The sequence below is a fragment of the Staurois parvus genome, unplaced genomic scaffold, assembly GCF_062004578.1.
Source record: "Staurois parvus isolate SC_StPar_1 unplaced genomic scaffold, SC_StPar_1.0 ptg001506l, whole genome shotgun sequence".
Taxonomy (NCBI): Eukaryota; Metazoa; Chordata; class Amphibia; order Anura; family Ranidae; genus Staurois; species Staurois parvus.
This window is the reverse complement of record NW_028319302.1, coordinates 907,768-928,979: the sequence shown is the minus strand read 5'-3', so window position 1 is coordinate 928,979 and position 21,212 is coordinate 907,768.

Here is a 21,212-nt window from a genome sequence, read left to right as displayed (position 1 = left end):
CCTGTAAAACCTTGCACCCCGTGATCAGCAGATCGCAGGTGCAGTCTCAGGCTCCTGCAGGTTGTCATTGTATCTGTTTGCCTCGTATGGACAGGCAGTTACACAATGACAGGAAGACTCAATGAACTGCCTAGAGCACTCACTAGCACCCTGGTAGTTCAAGAACTACAAGCCGTCAGACACAAAGACTGTTGATACTTGTAGTTCATTCATTTACATTCTGACCAGACGGCTGAATTCTTGTCAAATTGTGACAGCGGGCGCTGAGAGAAGATCCCTGGCCCGCTGTCAGGGGGAAGGGGGGGGGATTGGCGACCCTAAAGTGTGTGGAACTTGTAACAAACCTTTAAGTTGCATAAAACCTTTCCTGCCAATATGTCTGGACCTGATTGGCATATTGCCTCTTTATTGTCTGCTCTGTATAAGAAGTGCCAATATACTGGATGTGCTATACTCAGATTTGGGCAAGAAGAGGAGATTACTGTATAAATCTGCTTTATGGGTCAGTCCAGCTAAAATGGATATTTTAATTATGGGTGGTGATTAGTAAATGGAGACCCCTCATATCTTAGGAATTCACAGTCTTCTCCGTAGAATTCTTGGCTATTATAAAGCACTAAAAGAGCCTCCCAGTTTCTACCACTGTGCTGTGTGTTGCTGTTGGGCTTTGCTGACTGGACCCCCACCCATATCTTTGGGTTCCTTAACCTCCCCGGCAGTATGATTATTTCAGATTTTTGGTGCTGAAAGCGGTACCATTTTTTTGCATGGAAATATGTAGTTTTTTTTATTGTAGGCTGTAATTTTTAGGAATAACTCACTGAAATCTGTCCGAATAAGAGTCTATTAAACATCCCGGGTATGATAAAATTTGAAACACGAAATCATAAATTATAATTTAATAAATAATCATAAAAAATAATAATATAATAATACATTTAATTCAATAATATAATCAAACCGAAAACACTGAAATTTGAAATATAGCGCCAAGTTCGCACATTGCTGAGCAAAGTCGCAGAATCGTTTTCAGTGTCTGATGAGGAATTTTCCCCACGAATCATTATCACTCAATTCTGCAAGTGGTTCTGATTTACTATCGCTGTTCTCTAGCCGGTCTAAAACCGCTTTTGACCTAAAGGGACACTTTTTGGACGCCATGGACGTTTCTCAGTTTCCAGGCAGAAAGAACAGTAAAAATGCAGGCAGGGCGCAGGACAAAGCACTCGGGACAAAATGTATGTGAAATGGGTTGAAACAGCAATGTTTTACTATGAAAAATTTGTTTTGAAAAAAATGAAATTTTTTTAAATTTTCAAATTTCCCGCCGCTGCCCGTACGTCCCGACGTCACAGGGACCGGAACACAGAAGCCAGATGCCGGCATCGGCCGGAGGAGATGGCCGGGGACGCTGCAGGGGACACATTGCGGGAGCGAAGGACAAAGTAAGCTCTGCCGAGACTCCCTATGCAGCGCCGCATGGTAAGCCCGAGTGTAGCTCGTGGTTACCGCTTTTGTCACTGACATTTTACCCCGAGCTACACTCAGGAATACCGCCAGGGAGGGTAAAGTGATATTAAAGGCAGATTAAGAAAAATAAATGTGTCATACTTACCTGCTCTGTGCATTGGTTTTACACACAACAGCCCTGATCCTCCTCTTCTCGGGTCCCCCGCCAGGGCTTCTGGCCCCTCCCTCCTGACAGGGCCCCCAGAGCAAGTAGCTTGCTATGAGGGCACTCGAGCAGGCTCACTCCTGAGCTGCTGCTGTGTGTGACCATTTCCACACACAGCATGGCTTGGCTCCATTCCTGGTATGAGGGGGGGCTCAGGTAAGTGGGGGCTGCTGTACACAAGTTTGTTTTTAACTTCATGTATTCAAGGTAAAAAAACGTTGAGCCTTTACAACCACTTTAACCACTTGCCCTCCAGAGGATCCTTCCCCCCCCCCCCCCCCCTCCTGATCAGGCCCTGTTTTGCGATATGGCGCTGTGTTAATTTAACTGACAATTGCGCAGTCATGCAACGCTGCACCCAAATGAAACTTGTCCTCTTTTCCCACAAATAGAGCTTTCCTTCTGTGGTATTTGATGGCCTGTGCTTTTTTATTTTTTGAAGAAAACAATATTTTTGACGTTTTGCTTTTAAACATTTCTTCTTCCTTCCTTCCTTCCTTCCTTCCTTCCTTCCTTTCTTTCTTTCTTTCTTTCTTTCTTTCTTTCTTTCTTTCTTCTTCTTCTTCTTCTTCTTCTTCTTTCTTCTTCTTTCTTTCTTTCTTTCTTTCTTTCTTTCTTTCTTTCTTTCTTTCTTTCTTTCTTCTTCTTTCTTTTTCTTTCTTCTTTCTTTCTTTCTTTCTTTCTTTCTTTCTTCTTCTTTCTTTTTATTTCTTCTTCTTTCTTTCTTCTTCTTTCTTTCTTTCTTTCTTTCTTTCTTTCTTCTTTCTTTCTTCTTCTTCTTTCTTTCTTTCTTTCTTTCTTTCTTTCTTCTTTCTTTCTTTCTTTCTTTCTTTCTTTCCTTCTTTCCTCTTCTTTCTTTCTTTTCTTCTTCTTTCTTTCTTTCTTCTTCTTTCTTGTTTTTTTTCTTCTTTCCTTCTTTCTTCTTTTCTTTCTTCTTTCTTCTTCTTTTCTTCTTTCTTCTTCTCTTCTCCTTCTTCTCTTCTTCTTCTTTTGTTCTTCTCTTCTTCTTCTTTCTTCTTCTTTTCTTCTTTCTTCTTCTCTTCTTCTCTTCTTTCTTCTTCTCTTCTTTGTTCTTCTCTTCTTCTTCTTCTTCTTTCCTTCTTCTTTCTTCTTCTCTTCTTCTTCTTTCCTGTTTCTTTTCTTCTTCTCTTCTTCTTTCCTTCTTCTTTTCTTTTTCTTCTCTTCTTCTTTTCTTCTTTTCTTCTTCTCTTCTTCTTCTCTTCTTCTTCTTTCCTTCTTCTCTTCTTCTTCTCTTCTTCTCTTCTTCTTCTCTTCTTCTTTTCTTTTTTCTTCTTTTCTTTTTCCTTCTTTTCTTCTCTTCTTCTTTTCTTTTTTCTTCTTTTATTCTTTTCTTCTTTTTTCTTTTTCTTCTTTTCTTCTTTCTTTCTTTTTCTTCTTTCTTCTTTTCTCTTCTCTTCTTTCTTCTTTCTTCTCTTTTCTTTTTTTCCTCTTCTTTTTTTCCTCTTCTCCTCTACATCTTTATTTCTCCTTCTCTATCTTTCTTTCTTTATTCTTCTTCCTCCTCCATCTCTATCTCCTCCTCCTCCATCTCTATCTCCTCCTTCTCCTCCATCTCCTCCTTCTCCTCCATCTCCATCTCCTCCTCCATCTCTATCTCCTCCTCCATCTCTATCTCCTCCTCCATCTCTATCTCCTCCTCCTCCTCCTCCATCTCTATCTCCTCCTCCTCCTCCTCCATCTCTATCTCCTCCTCCTCCATCTCCTCCTCCTCCTCCATCTCCTCCTCCTCCTCCATCTCCTCCACCTCCTCCTCCTCCATCTCCTCCACCTCCTCCTCCTCCATCTCCTCCTCCTCCATCTCTATCTCCTTCTCCTCCATCTCCTCCACCTCCTCCTCCTCCATCTCTATCTCCTCCTCCATCTCTATCTCCTCCTCCATCTCTATCTCCCCCTCCATCTCTATCTCTTCCTCCATCTCCTCCTCCATCTCCTCCTCCATCTCTATCTCCTCCTCCTCCTCCATCTCTATCTCCTCCATCTCCTCCTCCATCTCTATCTCCTCCTCCTCCTCCATCTCTATCTCCTCCTCCATCTCCTCCTCCTCCATCTCCTCCTCCATCTCCATCTCCTCCTCCATCTCCTCCTCCTCCATCTCCACCTCCTCCATCTCCTCCTCCTCCTCCATCTCTATCTCCTCCTCCTCCATCTCTATCTCCTCCTCCTCCATCTCTATCTCCTCCTCCTCCTCCATCTCTATCTCCTCCTCCTCCTCCATCTCTATCTCCTCCTCCTCCGCCATCTCTATGTCCTCCAACGTCGCCATCTCTATGTCCTCCAACGTCGCCATCTCCTCCTCCTCACAGTAACAATATAACATGAAGTCAACAAAACAATAATTTTTTTTTTACTTTTTTGTTTACCTTTTAATTTTGTAAAATAGTTTTTTTTTTTTTTTGTACTTTGGATTGAATTGTAACACCCGCGGGTCGGCAGGGGTGCACGCGCCCCCCACCCCGGCCGCGAAAGCATCGGGAGCACGAATGATGTTTTAAAACGTGATTTTGCGCAGCGGTGCCGCCCTGTCGCCGTTTTTGTACAGTGGCTGGTCGGCAACCAGTTGATTTTCTAAATATTTTTCTTCCTACCTTGTGATTTATGTTTTGTAAACACAGGCACAGACTGATCTGTGATTACAGCAGATCAGCATGGTGACTGATCGGTGCTGTACGAAATCAAAGCAGTGCCGGGCTGGCTGGCACACGTGTGCACCCCCTGTCCGGGTGCTTGGATGGTGTATGAAGTAAATGATCCAGTGCAGGGAGCCCGCTTTGCCACCGTATTCCTACGTGAAGTGGTCAGCAAACAGTTAAGATAGGTAGATGAATGAAATTTCCCTAACAGACAGTGATTGGATATTTTCTAATAATGACACTGAAGTGTAATAACCGGAAATGGATATACCACACTGTATAATGTGTAGCTTTGATGTAAAAAATTATTTTCCCCCATGTAGTTGTATGTTATTGTATATATTATTACTCTGACTACTCTCAGAGCGTGACGAAAGTACTGTTGACAACCGGCAGGTGTCAGAGCAGGGATCAGCACCGATCATCAGTGCTCAGCAGTGTCACCCACCAGTTCTGTCCACCTGTGCCCAGAAGTGCCACCCACCTGTGCCCAGCAGTGCCACCCACCAGCTCTGCCCACCTGTGCCCAGCAGTGCCACCCACCTTTGCCCAGCAATGCCACCCACCAGTTCTGCCCAGCAGTGCCGCCCACCTGTGCCCAGCAGTGATGCCAACCTGTGCCCAGAAGTATCACCCACCTGTGCCCAGCAGTGCCACCCACCAGTCAGTGCCCAGTAGTTGCGCCAGTCAGTGCCGCCTATCAGTGCCGAATATCAGTACCCATCATCAGTTCCACCTATCAGTGCCGCCTATCCGTGCCACCTCATTAGTACTGCCTATCAGTGCAACCTCATCAACGCACATCAGTGAAGAAGAAAAATAACCTGTTTGCAAAATTTTATAAGAGAAACAAAGAAACTTTTTTTTTTGTTGTTTATAGCGCAAAAAGTAAAACACCCAGCGGCAAGTAAATACCACCAAAGGAAAGCTCTATATGTGAGAAAAAAATGATAAAAATTTCTTATGGGAATAATGTTGCATGATCACGCAATTGTCCTTTAAATTGCAACAGCGCTGAAAGCTGAAAATTGGCCTGTTAAGGAAGGGGGTATAAGTGCCCGGTAGGCAAATGGTTAATGTAGTGGGAGGAATATTGCCCCAAGGGTCAGAAGAACACATATCTAAAAATAAAACATAATGAATTCCTCCATTCACATCGATCAATGTGGATGAAGAAATCTGTTCCAAAAGAAAAGGGAAAAAAATATATGCCGAAGCATAGGAGCGATCCACCCACTGACCGCCCCCGGCCCCCATACTTGGGTATATACGTTCTTCTGCAAGGACTGACCTATATATTGTCAGAGCAACACCCTGTTGCTGTCAGAGTAAACTTTTACCTTAAGTACTACAATCATAAAACAGCTAAGAATATATATTATTAACCACTTGCCCTCCTGAGGATTTACCCCCCTTAATGAACAGGCCTGTTTTTGCTGTTTGGCGCTGCACTACTTCAACTGATAATTGCGCGATCATGCAATGCTGTAACCAAACAAAATTGACATCCTTTTTTTCACACAAATAGAGCTTTCTTTTGGTGGTATTTAATCACCTGTGCGCTTTTTATTTTTTGCGCTATAAACAAAAAAAGACTGAAAATTAAAAAAAAAAACCAATATTTTCTACTTTCGGCTATAAAAAATATATCGTAAACTCAAAGTTAGTCATAAATTTAAGCCAAAATGTATTCTGCTCCATGTTTTTGGTAAAATAAAAATCCCAATAAGTGTATATTGATTCCGTTGTGTGAAAGTTATAGTGTCTACAAACTATGGTATAGATAATGGAATTTATGCCATTTTTGCTATACAGCACTGCAATAGTTTGACAATTGCGCAGTCATGCAATGCTGTACATAAATGAAATTTACGTCCTTTTTGCACACAAACAGAGCTTTCTTTTGGTGGTATTTGATCACCTGTGCGCTTTTTATTTTTTGCGCTATAACAAAAAAAAACATGAAAATTGTGAAAAAAACAGTGTTTTACTTTTGGCTATAAAAAATATATAGTAAACTCAAAGTTAGTCAGAAATGTAATTCAATGCATTCTGCTACAGGTCTTTGGTAAACAAAATCCCAATAATTGTATATTGATTGCTTTGTGTGAAAGTTATAGCATCTACAAACTATGGTATAGACAATTTGAAATTTACACAGCTTTAACTTTCTGACTGCCCATCACATTTCTTGAGGTGCTAAAATACCAGAATAGTACAAACACCCCCAAATGACCCCTTTTCGGAAAGTTGACACCCTAAGATATCTGCTGAGAGGCATATTGAGTCCATGGAAGATTTAATTTTTTTCCACAACTTTTTGGAAAATGACAAAAATAGTTTTTGTTTTGCTTTTTGTTTTTTACACAAAGTTGTCACTTAAATGACATATTGCTCACAAAAGCCATGGGTATATGTGGAATTACACCCCAAAATACATTCTACTACTTCTACAGAATATGGGGATACCACATGTGTGAGACTCTTTGGGAGCCTAGCCACATACAGGAGCCTGAAATCCAATGACCACTTTGAAAGCCTGAAGGTGCGTAACTTCCTCTTTTCACTTCCTCACTACCTATCACAGTTTCGGAGGCCCTGAAATGCCAGGATAGCACCAACCCCCCCCCTACATATTACCCCTCTTTGGAAAGTAGACACTCCAAGGAATTTAAAAAAGAGGCATGGTACCGTATATAGTCGAGTATAAGCCGACCCGAATATAAGCAGAGGTACCTAATTTTACCACAAAAAACTGGGAAAAACTATTGACTCGAGTATAAGCCCCATCATTAGTATCAGTGGAAGGAATAGTGCCCCATCGTTGGTGTCAGTGGGAGGAATAGTGCCCCATCGTTGGTGTCAGTGGGAGGAATAGTGCCCCATCATTGGTATCACTGGGAGGAATAGTGCCCCATCGTTGGTGTCAGTGGGAGGAATAATGCCCCATCATTAGTATCAGTGGGAGGAATAGTGCCCCATCATTGGTGTCAGTGGGAGGAATAGTGCCCCATCGTTGGTGTCAGTGGGAGGAATAATGTCCCATCATTAGTATCAGTGACACAAATGATGTGGCACTATTCCTCCCACTGACACCAATGACACTTGCTGACCCCTGTTGCAGTATGGTGCTGCTGCAGCCAGCATATGTGGTTGCAGCAGCACCTCTGCACTGCACAATTACCGGCTTTTCCCTCACTCGATTTTCGCGGGTCCGCCCGGCTCCGCCTCCTCGCCCGTGATTGGCCGCCTGTGTACCTTTCCTGAGCTACAGTTCTGGCAGCCAATCACCGGTGAGGAGGCGGAGCCGAGCGGCAGGAGTGGCCGGAGTGACGGAAGGAGCAGCGCTTCCTGGATGGATCATCGTGGGAGCCAGGTAAGAGACAGCAGCCCTCTGCCCACCCTTGTACGCGCCCCCCTTGACGGAGCCTCGCGCGCCCCACTATTTGAGAAGCACTGGCTTTAGAAGCAGCGCCCCCTGCTAGACATCTGCAGACGTTGACACGAGTATAAGCTGAGGGGGCCGTTTTTCAGCACAAAAAATGTGCTGAAAAACTCGGCTTATACTCGAGTATATACGGTAAGTATTTTGCAGATCTCATTTTTTCTCACAAGGTTTTGAAATATAAAAAAAGGAAAGAAAAATATGTTTTTGTTTTCTTTCTTCATTTTCCAAAAACTTGTGGCAACAAATGAGATCTGAAAAATAATCACCATGCTTCTTATCAAATTCCTTGGGGTGTCTACTTTCCACAAATGGGTCATTTGGGAGGGGGTTGGTGCTTTTCTGGCATTCCAGGGCCTCCGAAACTGTGATAGGTAGTCAGGAAGTGTAATGAGGAAATAAAGCCCTTTAAAAGCCTGAAGGTGCTTATTGGAATTTGGGGTCCTGTGCGCGGCTAGACTGCCAAAATGATTCTCACATGTGGTACCCCCATACTCGGGAGAAGTAGCTGAATGTATTTTGGGGAGTAATTCCACATATACCTATGGCATGTGTGAGCAATAAATTATTTAAATGACAATTTTGTGTAAACATTTTTTTTTTTGTCATTTTCCAAAAACTTGTGATAAAAATATAAATTCTTCTATTGAGTCAACATGCCTCTCGGCAAATAGTTTGAGGTGTCTACTTTCCAAAAAGGGGTCATTTTGGGGGGTGGGGGCATTTTTTGCCCAGCATTAGAACCACTGAAAACCAAGACTTTTCTAACACTTTTAAAAAAATCAGTACTTTTGCTAAGAAATTAATTTGAACCCTCAAACATTATATTTTTTTTAGAGCAGACACCCTAGTGAATAAAATGGTGGGTGCTGCAATTTTTTTATCTCACATAATACTCACACAGCGATTTTTGAAATGAAATTTTTTTTAACAATATACACTTTTTTTAATTTTAATGCACAAAAACACAATATATTGGCCAATTATTTGGTAGGATGTAAAAGATGATGCTATGGTGAATAAATAGAAACCAAACATGACATGCTTTAAAATTGCGCATGCCCAGTGCAATGGCGACAAACTGCATACATTTTTAATATCTATAGGCAACGCTTTAAAAGCTACCATTTTATATTTATAGAGGAGGTCTAGAGCTATAATTACTGCCCTTGATCTGATGTTTGTGGCGATACCTCACATGCGTGGTGCAACTGCTGTTTCAATGCTGGCACAGGGTCAACGTTCACGAACGCGGGGGGGGGGATGGGTGGCACGAGGGTACTTTTTTTTTTTTTTTTTTTTTTTTTTTTTTTTGTTCTGATTTAATGTAATTATTTTTAAACTGACCCTTTTAATTTTTTTCTGATCACTTTTAATGCTATCACAGGGAATTCAAATATCCCCTATAACTTCAATGGGCATTGTCATATATTCTTTTTTGAGAAATCTGGGGTCTATCATACTCTAGATATCTTTTCTGCCCATACATTATCTAATCAAACCAAGATCGGTGTGATCAGATGCTTTGCCAATTTACAAATGGCTCTGTTTATATCCTGCGCAACTGAAGTGATGAAATGCTCGTAGCTTCTGATTTCTTAGATTTTAGAGATGATTAGCACCATTCCAGTCTCCAATCATCTCTATGATCAGCTGGCAGAAACACCGGCTGCATTCTCAGGTTTCCCCGATGGCACGGGACTGCCCGAGAAGGCCATGGAAGGCAGCGGGGGAGGGGGGGCATTTTCTCCCGCTGCTTGTAAAAGCAATCCTGCAGCTAATTATCCACTAAGTTTGCTTTTACATGAAAGCCCATCGCCGGCTGAAAAAAACGATACCAGGATGATTTCTGCAGCTGCAGGCATCACCCTGGTATACCCATTCAAAGTCCAGTGATGTACCAGTACGTCGCTGGTCCTTGTTGGGTGTACATGCTATGTTCTTTTTTTCTTTATGCAGCCTGTGGGCTGAATGGGAAAAAAAGAGAAGAAATCTCTGCCAGAAAAAGTGTGTGGTATGCCCACCATTAGAATACCTCCCTGCATCCACCCACTTCTAATGGTGGGCACACATGAAATGTGCCAACAAATATAAAATATATATGCGGAAGCATAGGGGCCATCCACCCACTGGCCACCCAAGGCCCCCATGCTTCGGCATATATGCTCTTTTTTTAACTGTGGATAAAAAATCTCATCCGACAGCACTGCACACACCTACTTATCTATATTCTGAGAGCAAGACCCTGTTGCTGTCAGAATAAACAAGTCGGTGCTGTAGTTTGACATTCATGCAAAGAAAACATCAATGGTTCACAATAAAACAGTAACTCAATAAAACAACTTTATAATTGAAATATCTCTGCAAAGAAAAGTGTGTGGTGGTATGCCCACCATTAGAAACCTCCCTGCATCCACCCACTTCTAATGGTGGGCACACATGAAATGTGCCAATAAATATAAAATATATATGCCGAAGCATAGGGGCCATCCACCCACTGGCCACCCCAGGCCCCCATGCTTCGGCATATAGGCTCTTTTTTTAAACTGCGGATGAAAAATCTCATCCGACAGCGTTGCCCACACTTATGTGTATTCTGAGAGCAAGTTCCTGTTGCTGTCAGAATAAACAGGTCAGTGCTGCAGCTGAAAGCATTCCTGCAAACAGCAATGGTTAACAGTAAAACAGTAAAAGTAGAACAATAACAAAAATGACAACAAAAAAACTAACTATTTTTGGTTTTTAAAATTTTGGGGGGGATTTGTACTTTTTCTTTATTTTTTTAACTTTTTTTTTTTTTCAAACTTTAATGTTTTAAAAACAGATGGTAGGGTCTCTCCAAATGGGATAGCCAGTTACCTGACTACCTAACATGTTGCGAGACCTTGTGTAAATGTGCCCTGAACTGTGCCGTGCTGTACCCTATACTAATACTCCACTAGTGTATGGTAGCGACGGAAGCAGTCATTGATGCAGAGGCCAGGTTGGTCAGGATAGGAGGGACAAGGAAAGCGGCTGTCACGCCTAATTCTATGTCTGCTACAGACATAACATCTTTTTTGGGGGTTCCTATGGGTTGGGGTACCAGGAATGGCATCAGGAAAATGCCTCTCATGCAGCCGGCTAACTGCATCTGGGTTGGGGGTTTGGGGCATAGCACCTTCTGGATACAAAAGGGCCCTGACTATCTCTACCTGGAATTTTAGGAAGGATCCACTATGTCCAGTTGCTTTGTAAAGAACAAAAGCGTTATATAAAGCCAACTGAAATAAATAAACACACTTTTGTACCAGCGTATGGCTTTTCGGGGAAACAAAATACGGCTTCATCATCTGGTTGTTGAAGTCCACCCATCCCATGTTAAGGTTATAATCGTGGACACAGAGGGGCTTCTCAACAACACCAGCTGCCGTGGCAATTTGGATGGTCGTATCTGCGTGAATGGAAGACAGGACGAAAACATCCCGTTTGTCCTTCCACTTCACTGCGAGCAATTCTTAGTTTCTCAAGCAGGCTTTGTCCCTCTTTCTAAGACAGGTATTCACAAGCCGTTGGGGAAGCCCAGCGATTAGGTCGCACAGTGCCACATGCGCATATTCCAAGATTGTACAAATGTCTAAATAGTGGCACGCTTGAATAAAAATTGTCCACGTATAAGTGGTACCCCATATGGAAAAAGGATGACGCCAAGTCCCAAACTATCTTGCCACTGCTCCCCATGTAGTCTGAGCATCCGGGGGGCTCCACATGACTATCTTTTCCCTCGTAAATCCGAAACTTATATGTAAAGCCTGTTGCCCTCTCACAGGTCTTATACACTTGACCCCATATCTAGCATGCTTGCTGGGGATAAACTGTTTGAATGCAAGGCGGCCAGAAAAGTGAATGAGGGACTCATCGATGCAGATGTTTTGCTGGGGAGTATACACATCTGCAAATGTTTGGTTAAAGTGATTTACGAAGGGCTGAATTTTGTGGAGCCGGTCAAATTCAGGGTCACCCCGAGGACAACTGAGTGTGTTGTTGTTGAAGTGCATAAAATGCAATATCGTCTCATATCTATGCCTGGCCATGGCAGCAGAGAACACGGGCATGTGAAGAATCGGGTCTGTGGACCAATACAACCGCAATTCATTTTTTTTAGTAATGCCCATGTTGAGGGTTAGGCCCAAAAAAACTTTAAATTCGGAAAACCTAATGGGTTTGAAATTGGGTTGGCGGCAATAAATTGTGCATATAAATTGCTTTGATCCACAAAAAATGCATAAAGATCATCTGTGAAAAACCTCTCCAAAACAAGGGGAGTGTTAAATTTGCTGTTTCTACCTGAATTCCGGGTTGGGCAGTGAATGGGGGAAGTACGGGTGCTTCAGAATTTATGGGCTGCCAATCGGGATTTGCAAGCACATCCAGAAGGATACTAAGGGCTCTATGGCCCTGTGTGCAAATTCTTGGTGGCCGCGGTACACTATTTGTGCTCGCCATCCCACCAGCTTGTACTGCACTTATGGGACTCACCACGTCACCAAGTGATACTGCAGTGCTGGCATGTATAAGACCAGGACGTACTAGGCCGCTAGTGCTCGCCAGTTCACCAAAAAGTAGCGCGGCACTAGTACTGGCACTCTGCTACATATGAGATTCATCATGCGTTTGTACCACCTCAGCAACCTGGAAATGGGGTCGGGTACGCCTGACCTTAGCAGGGACCTCTTCTCCGTTGTCTGAGCTAACTGTCAGGGTGCCGCTGCTGTCTACATGTTTGTATTCTGAGGCGGATTCTGTCAGTGAGTCTTCCCCTTCGCTCTCACCTGACATATTCAGAATCCTGTAGGCCTCTTCACTAGAGTACCTTTGGTTGGACATTTTGGCCACTAAATTTATAGGTACCTAGTGCGACTCACGAGAAAAAAAGCGCCTGGCTGTCAGGGACTTCTTGAACTGCTACAAAAAAATTACCAACAAATGCTAACAGAGATCAGGCCAGATTCTGTGAATACCGCGGTTTTGTGTGTAATGTATCAAGTGACAGTTATCTACTGACACTGCACTTGCTGGGGGAGAAGGGGGGGGCGTAGGGGCTAAACGCAGGTGCTGGCAGGTGTCGGGGCTGATCCCGCTAACGCTGCGTTTTTTGGGATGCTATAGTAATTTGAACGCTGGTCTGATCAAAGATATTGATCCAATCAGACACTATGCTAGCAATGGAGGTTTAGTGTGCAAGTGAGCGTGTTCCTGGCAATCAAGGGGTTAAATGTGATCACTGGTGTACTAGCGGGCAATCTGACGCTATCTGGGAGGGGCGCTAACTGACGCTAACACTATCAGAAGTCGCCAGCGACACTAATACGGTGATTAGTAAAAATCTGTGCACTGTAAACAATGACACTGGTGACAGGGCAGTGAAGGGGTTAACTGGGGGGGGGGGGGCGATCAATGGGTTAAATGTGACCTAGGTGTGTTTTAATTGTAAATGTCCGCGGTTTTACTCACGTTTACTGTGTCGTCTTCTCTGCCTGGGATGGAATGTGCCCAGTCAGAGAAGATTTACATCATATCCTGTCCTGTGTAACTGTCAACACAGAACAGGATAGGACAGGGACCGATCATCCAACTTCAGCCGGACATCATTGGCTGAAAATGAATGAATGATCCCTCGGGGATCGAATCGTGACACCCGCGGGTCGGCGGGGGTGCATGCGCGCCCCCCCTGCCCACGAAAATATCGGGAGCACGAATTACTTTTTAAAACGTGATTTTGCGCAGCGGTGCTGCCCTGTCGCTGTTTTTTTACAGTGGCTGGTCGGCAACCAGTTAATTTTCTACATTTTTCTTTCTGCCTTGTGATTTATGTTTTGTACACACAGGCACAGACTGATCTGTGATTCGTCAAAGCAGATCAGCATGATGACTGAAATCAAAGCAGTGCTTGTCTGGCAGCCACACGCATGCACTCCCTGTCTGGGTGCTCGGATCGTGTACTAAGTATGTGATCCAGTGCAGGGAGCCCGCTTTGCTACCGTATTCCTACGTGAAGCGGTCAGCAAGCAGTTAAGATAGGTAGATGAATGAAATTTCCCAAACGGAGTCAGACAGTGATTGGATATTTTCTAATAATGACACTGAAGTGTAATAACCGGAACTGGAAATACCCCAATGTATAACGTGTAGCTTAGATGTTAAATAATAGTTTTCCTCCATGTAGTTGTATGTTATTGTATATATTATTATTTGACTAGATAATGTGTATAATAGTCCCCACTAGTTCTGGATAAATGTCTAAGTAAGTGACAATGTACCTCTAGATCAGATATAAAAAACCTTTTAAATAGTAAGTTATGTTACCTTAGGGCAGGGGTGTCAAATTCTTTACCATAGTGGTCATAGTGGGCCCCGTCAGCATTATGGATGCCCTCAAAGGGCCGACTGTATCTGTAAGACTAGACGACCAGGGCACACCCCCCACCTTACATCAGATATCATGAGCCCCCCACCATTAGAAGTCAAGGTTCCCCCTACCCTCCCTTACATCACAGTGCACCACCCTTATTTTCTTATTTTGTGCTGCTGCTGGAAAGAAGTGGGGGGCAAGTTCTGCGAAGTAGAAAGTACAGGGTCTGGAGGGGGACCAGAGGAGGGCTGGAGTCAGCTGCCAGAGTCTGCTGAATGCTGAGACCAGGGAGGCAGAGATGAGGGGGTGCTGCGGCTGCGCAGAGAGGCACAGGATCTGTAGGAGGAGTCCTGTCCTCTGTGCTGTGAACTGCTGGGACTTGGATATGGCCCGTGGGCCTTGTGTTTGACACATGTTCCTTAGGGTATGTTAAATTATCTGTAAAGTTCCATGACCGCATGTATCGTTAATACGAAGTTACTGGACAAAGAATCGAGCTAGGCTCATTACAGTGACTGTAGCTCCTTGAAAAAGGGGAGATTTTGCAAGGTGGAATAAACAGCCCAATAAATGGAGAAAGTTGTATCCATTAACCACTTACCCTCTGGAAGATGTACCCCCCTTCATGACCAGAACATTTTCTTGCTATATGGCGCTGCACTACTTTAAGTGAAATTGCGCTTTCATGCAACGCTGTACACAAATACAATTTATGTAATTCTTTACATGCAAATAGAGCTTTCTTTTGGTGATATTTGATCACTATTGGGTTATTAATTTCCTGCGCTATAAATGGAAAAAGACTGAAATTTAAACAATAAACAACAATATTTTTTACTTTACATATCCCATAAAAAAAGTAACAAAAATAAAATTTCTTCATGAATTCAGGCCAAAATGTATTCTGTTACATGTCTTTGGAAAACAAAACCCCAATAAGTGTATATTAATTGGTTTGCGTGAAAATGATATCATTTACTAATAGCAGTATGTATACAGGAATTCTTTTTTTTTTCTAGTAATGACAGCGATCAGCGACTTATAACGATCGCTGTTCTTAATTGAGGACGGTGAAGGTTTAAAATCTTTAAAATATTTACATGGCAAAGCATCTAAGAGAGTTGGTGAAGGTATATAGCAGGGGTCTCCAAACTTCGTAAAAAAAGGGCCAATTTATTGTTCTTCAGACTATAGAGGGGCCAAACTGTGGCCAGTGAGAGGAGGAAATGTTCTGGCATCAGTGAGAGTGAACAATGCCTTATTTTTGGTATTAGAGAAATAGTGCCCCATCATTGGTGTCAGTGGGAGGAATAGTGCCCCATCGTTTGTCAGTGGGAGGAATAGTGCCCCATTGTTGTCAGCGGAAGGAATAGCGCCCCATTGTTGTCAGTGGGAGGAATAGTGCCCCATCATTGGTGTCAGTGGGAGGAATAGTGCCCCATCGTTGGTGTTAGTGGGAGGAATAGTGCCCCATCGTTGCCCCATTGTTGGTGTCAGTGGGGGGAATAGTGCCCCATCGTTGGTGTCAGTGGGGAGGAATAGTGCCCCATCGTTGGTGTCAGTGGGGAGGAATAGTGCCCCATCATTGGTATCAAGTGGGAGGAATAGTGCCCCATCATTGGTGTCAGTGAGGAGGAATAGTGCCCCATCGTTGGTGTCAGTGAGGAGGAATAGTGCCCCATTGTTGGTGTCAGTGAGGAGGAATAGTGCCCCATCGTTGGTGTCAGTGAGGAGGAATAGTGCCCCATTGTTGGTGTCAGTGGGGAGGAATAGTGCCCCATCGTTGTTGTCAATAGGAGGAATTATGTCCTATTGTTAATGTTAGTGGGAGGAATATTGCCCCAAGGGCCAGAAGAACAGATACTAAAGGAAAAAAAAAACAGATTCTTCTATTCACATGGATCAATGTGGATGAAGAAATCTGTACCAGAAGAAAAGTGAAAAAAATATGCCAAAGCATAGGAGCGATCCACCCACTGACCGCCCCCGGCCCCCATGCTTGGGCATATATGTTCTTTTTTTAACTGCGGATGAGAATCTCCTCCTGCAGCACTGCAAGGACTGACCTGTATATTGTGAGGGCAACACCCTGTTGCTGTCAGAGTAAACATGTCAGTGCTGCAGAAATAGTGCCCCATCATTGGTGTCAGTGGGGAGGAATAGTGCCTTATCGTTGGTATCAGTGGGGAGGAATAGTGCCCCATCATTGGTGTCAGTGGGGAGGAATAGTGCCCCATCATTGGTGTCTGTGGGAGGAATAGTGCCCCATCGTTGGTGTCTGTGGGAGGAATAGTGCCCCATCAATGGTGTCTGTGGGAGGAATAGTGCCCCATCGTTGGTGTCAGTGGGGAGGAATAGTGTCCCGTCGTTGGTGTCTGTGGGAGGAATAGTGCCCCATCGTTGGTGTCAGTGGGGAGGAATAGTGCCCCATCGTTGGTGTCAGTGGGGAGGAATAGTGCCCCATCTTTGGAGTTAGTGGGAGAAATAGTGCCCCATCGTTGGTTTCAAGGGGGAGGAATAGTGCCCCATCATTGGTGTCAGTGAGGAGGAATAGTGCCCCATCGTTGGTGTCAGTGGGGAGGAATAGTGCCCCGTCGTTGGTGTCAGTGGGGAGGAATAGTGCCCCTTCGCTGGTGTCAGTGGGGAGGAATAGTGCCCCATCGTTGGTGTCAGTGGGGAGGAATAGTGCCCAATCTTTGGAGTTAGTGGGAGGAATATTGCCCCATCGTTGGTATCAGGGGAAGGAATAGTGCCCCATCTTTGGTGTCAATGAGGAGGAATAGTGCCCTCTCGTTGGTGCCAGTGGGGAGGAATAGTGCCCCATTGTCCCATTGTTGGTGTCAGTGCGGAGGAATAGTGCCCCATCATTGGTATCAGTGGGAGGAATAGTGCCCCATCGTTGGTATCAGTGGGAGGAATAGTGCCCCATCGTTGGTGTCAGTGGGGAGGAATAGTGCCCCATCGTTGGTGTCAGTGGGGAGGAATAGTGCCCCATCATTGGTGTTAGTGGGAGGAATAGTGCCCCATCATTGGTGTCAGTGGGAGGAAAAGTGCCCCATCGTTGGTGTCAGTGGGGAGGAATAGTGCCCCATCATTGGTGTCAGTGGGGAGGAATAGTGCCCCATCATTGGTGTTAGCGAGAGGAATAGTGCCCCATCATTGGTGTCAGTGGGAGGAATAGTGCCCCATCGTTGGTGTCAGTGAGAGGAATAGTGCCCCATCGTTGGTGTCAGTGTGGAGGAATAGTGCCCCATCGTTGGTGTCAGTGGGGAGGAATAGTGCCCCATCGTTGGTGTCAGTGGGGAGGAATAGTGCCCCATCGTTGGTATCAGTGGGAGGAATAGTGCCCTATCGGTGTCAGTTTCCTCTATTCACATGGATCAATGTGGATGAAGAAATCTGTACCAGAAGAAAAGTGAAAAAAATATATGCCAAAGCATAGGAGCGATCCACCCACTGACCGCCCCCGGCCCCCATGCTTGGGCATATATGTTCTTTTTTTAACTGCGGATGAGAAATCTCCTCCTGCAGCACTGCAAGGACTGACCTGTATATTGTGAGGGCAACACCCTGTTGCTGTCAGAGTAAACATGTCAGTGCTGCAGCTGATTGGTGTTCCTGCAATCAAACAATGGTTAACAATAACACACAGTAACAATATAACATTAACTCATCAAAGTAACTTTTTTTTTTACTTTTTATTTTCCAAAAATAAAAAATTTTCAAAACATTAGTACAATAACTACTGCTATTATAAAGCAGCCAAGAATATATAATATTAATAATAATCATTTTTTTAATTTTTTTTTCAAAGCATTAGTTACCATAAATACTATAAATATAAAACATCTAAGAATATATAATATTAATAATATTTTTTTCAAAGCATTAGTTAACATTACTATAATCATAAAACATCTAAAAATATATAATAATAAAATTTTTTTTTTTTGGTTTTTAAATTTTTTTTGTTTTTTTTTTGTTTTTTTTTTTCTCAAAGCATTAATACAATAACTACTTCAAGGCTAAAACAGATAAACATGTAACATATATAATATAAATATCAAAAATAATATATAAAGAATTTAAAAATATATACACAGTACACAATTATTATTATTATTATTATTATTATTACTACGAGTTTATATAGCGCCAAAGGGTTTGCTCAGCGCTGTACAATAGACAATAACAGTTCCCATTTACATTACCCCCTCCCAGAGGAATACAATGACATTGAAGTCTACATCACCATTTTCATCAATTACAAATCCAAACTGGATGTCTTCAATCTCGTCTTGCTGTATGTCCTCAGGGAGGAGTGGCTGGTCGTCCTGCTGGTTGGGAATAGCAGTCCTGCAGATTGGACAGGTGGCGCTCTCTTCAAGCCATCGGTGGATACAGCTGGTGTGGAACTCGTGAGCGCAGGCCAGGATGGTCGTGTCCTCTCCATCTTCATAACCTGCCAAACAAATGGGACAGAGAATTACCTCCTCCTCGGCGCGCTGCTCCATGGCTGGTGGTGGGGGGTGCTCAGGGGCCCCGGCGCGCTGTTCCATGGCCGGTGGTGGGGGGTGCTCAGGGGCCCCAGCAAGCTGCTCCATGGGTGGAGGTGGGGGGTGCTCAGGGGCCCCAGCAAGCTGCTCCATGGGTGGAGGTGGGGGGTGCTCAGGGGCCCGGGCACGCTCTCTTGGTGAACGGCTGCGGTGGGTGGAGGCCTCCTCCCGTCTCCGATGACGTTGGACCCTGGACCTCGTCCGATGGGCGATCGGAGATCCTCCGTCCACCTGATGTGAAGACCTTCCACGGGATGGGCGTCGTGAAGGTCGTGGCATCGTGATGGTGCTGGATGACCTGAAAGTGGCTAAAAATATAAATATTTCCCACTAATAAAGAATAATATGATGATATCAGCAATAGAAATGCTAATGATTGCAGTCAGTTGCAGGAGAACCGCTCTGACGATCTGTATCGCTCAGCAACCAGAAAGGAAGTGAGGTCAGAGGCAGCCTGGAGGCGGAGCTAATCACTCTGCCAATCAGAGCCTGGAGGTGGAGCTAATCATTCTGCCAATCACAGCCTTCACCTCACACTGTCACTTTTCGGGCCTACGTATTTTGACTGAAAACCAAACTAAATCTGCTATTTTATTGATTTTCCCATAGAATGAATCAGTGTTGTGGTGACTTTAGTGGGTTTTCCTAAATTCTGCCTCCAGATGTCACTGTGCCTGTATGTGTTCCATGGTGGTAATACCGCTCCCCGCCATAGGTGTCTCCCTTCCCAATCAGCTCCATTACACGTCATAGACATGGCTTTCCTTCGGCGGCCATCTTTTGATGTCACAGAGAGTAATAGGAGCCCGAGGAGGGATGGAGGAGACAGACGGGAGCTGAGAGAAACGGGGTCCGGGGTGGGCAAGATGGAGACCGGGGGAGCCCAGGTGAGGAGAAGGCCGGGGGTGGGGAGGAGGAAGAGGCTGAGGAAGTGCTGGATGATGTGGGGGGGATTTTATCTATTGAGAGACAAATAAATGATGGGGGGGGGACATACCTGGAGCTTCACCCCCCCAGTGTAACCTCAACTGCCCCCCCCGTGTTACCAAACCTGCCCCCCCCCAGTGTTTCTGCCCCCCATGTTACCACAACTGACCCCATCCCCCCAGTGTTACCACAACTGCCCCCCATTGTTTCTGCCCCCCCGTGTTACCACAACTGCCCCCACCTTCCCCCAGTCTTTCTGCCCCTCTGTTTTACCACAACTTCCCCAATGGCCCCCCACCCAGTTTTTCTGTGCCCCCCCGTATTACAATTTCCCCACACACTGTTTCTGCCCCCCCCCAGTGTTTCTACAAGCGCCCCCACCTTCTCCCCGAGTCTCTGTCCCCCCGTTTTACCTCAACTACCCCAATGCCCCCCCAGTGTTTCTGCCTTCCACCCCAGTTTTACAACTGCCCACATCCCCCCGCGTGTTTCTGCCCCCCCCCTAGTGTTAATACAACTGCCCCCATCTTCCCCCCCTCCAGTGTTACCACAACTGCCCCCATCCCCGACAGTGTTCCTGCCCCCCCGTTACTAGAACTACCCACATCCCCCCCCCCCAGTGTTTCTTCCCTCCCCGTGTTACAACAATTTCCCCATCCCCCCAGTGTTTCTGCCCCCCCCCCCGTGTAACCACAACTTCCCCCATCCTCCCCCCAGTTTTTCTGCCCCCCCCAGTGTTACAACTGCCCCCATCCCCCAAGTCTTTCTGCCCCCCCCCCCAGTGTTACCAAAACTGCCCCCATCTCCTCCAGTGTTGCTGCCCCCCCCATGTTACCACAACTTCCCCCATCCCTCTCAGTATTTCAACTCCTCCCCCCCTCAGTGTTTCTACTTCCCCCCCACAGTGTTACTACAACTGCCCCCATCCCCCTAGGTTTTCTGCCCTCCACCCCAGTGTTTCTACCCCCCCCCCAGTGTTACCACAACTGCCCCCATCCCCTCCCAGTGTTCCCCCCCCCCCATGTGTTACTACAACTTACCCAATGCCCTCCCCCCCCCAGTTTTTCTGCCCCCCAGTGTTACCACAACTTCCCTCATCCCCCCAGTGTTTCTGCCCCCCTCATTTTACCACAACTGCCCACTTACCCCCCCCAGTGTTTCTGCCCCCCTATGTTACCACAACTTCCCCCATCCCCCCCCCCCCGTGTTACCACAACTGCTTACATCCCCCCCCCCAGTGTATCTGCCCTCCACCCCAGTGTTTCTGCTCCCCCATGTTACCACAACTTCCCCCATCCCCCCCCCAGTGTTCCTACAACTGCCCCCATCCCCCCAGCGTATGTACACTCCACCCCAGTATTTCTGCCCCCCCAGAGTTACTACAACTTCCCCCATCCCGCCCCCCCAGTGTTTCTGCCCCCCCCCATGCCTGCACAGAATACATCTCATTTCTCTCCATGTATTAATTCTATAGTACCCCAGCATTGTGCAGAAACCCCCCAATAATTCCCCCAGCAACTGTGCAAGACCCCCCCCCCCCGATATCAGCCATTCATAAAGGAAATGA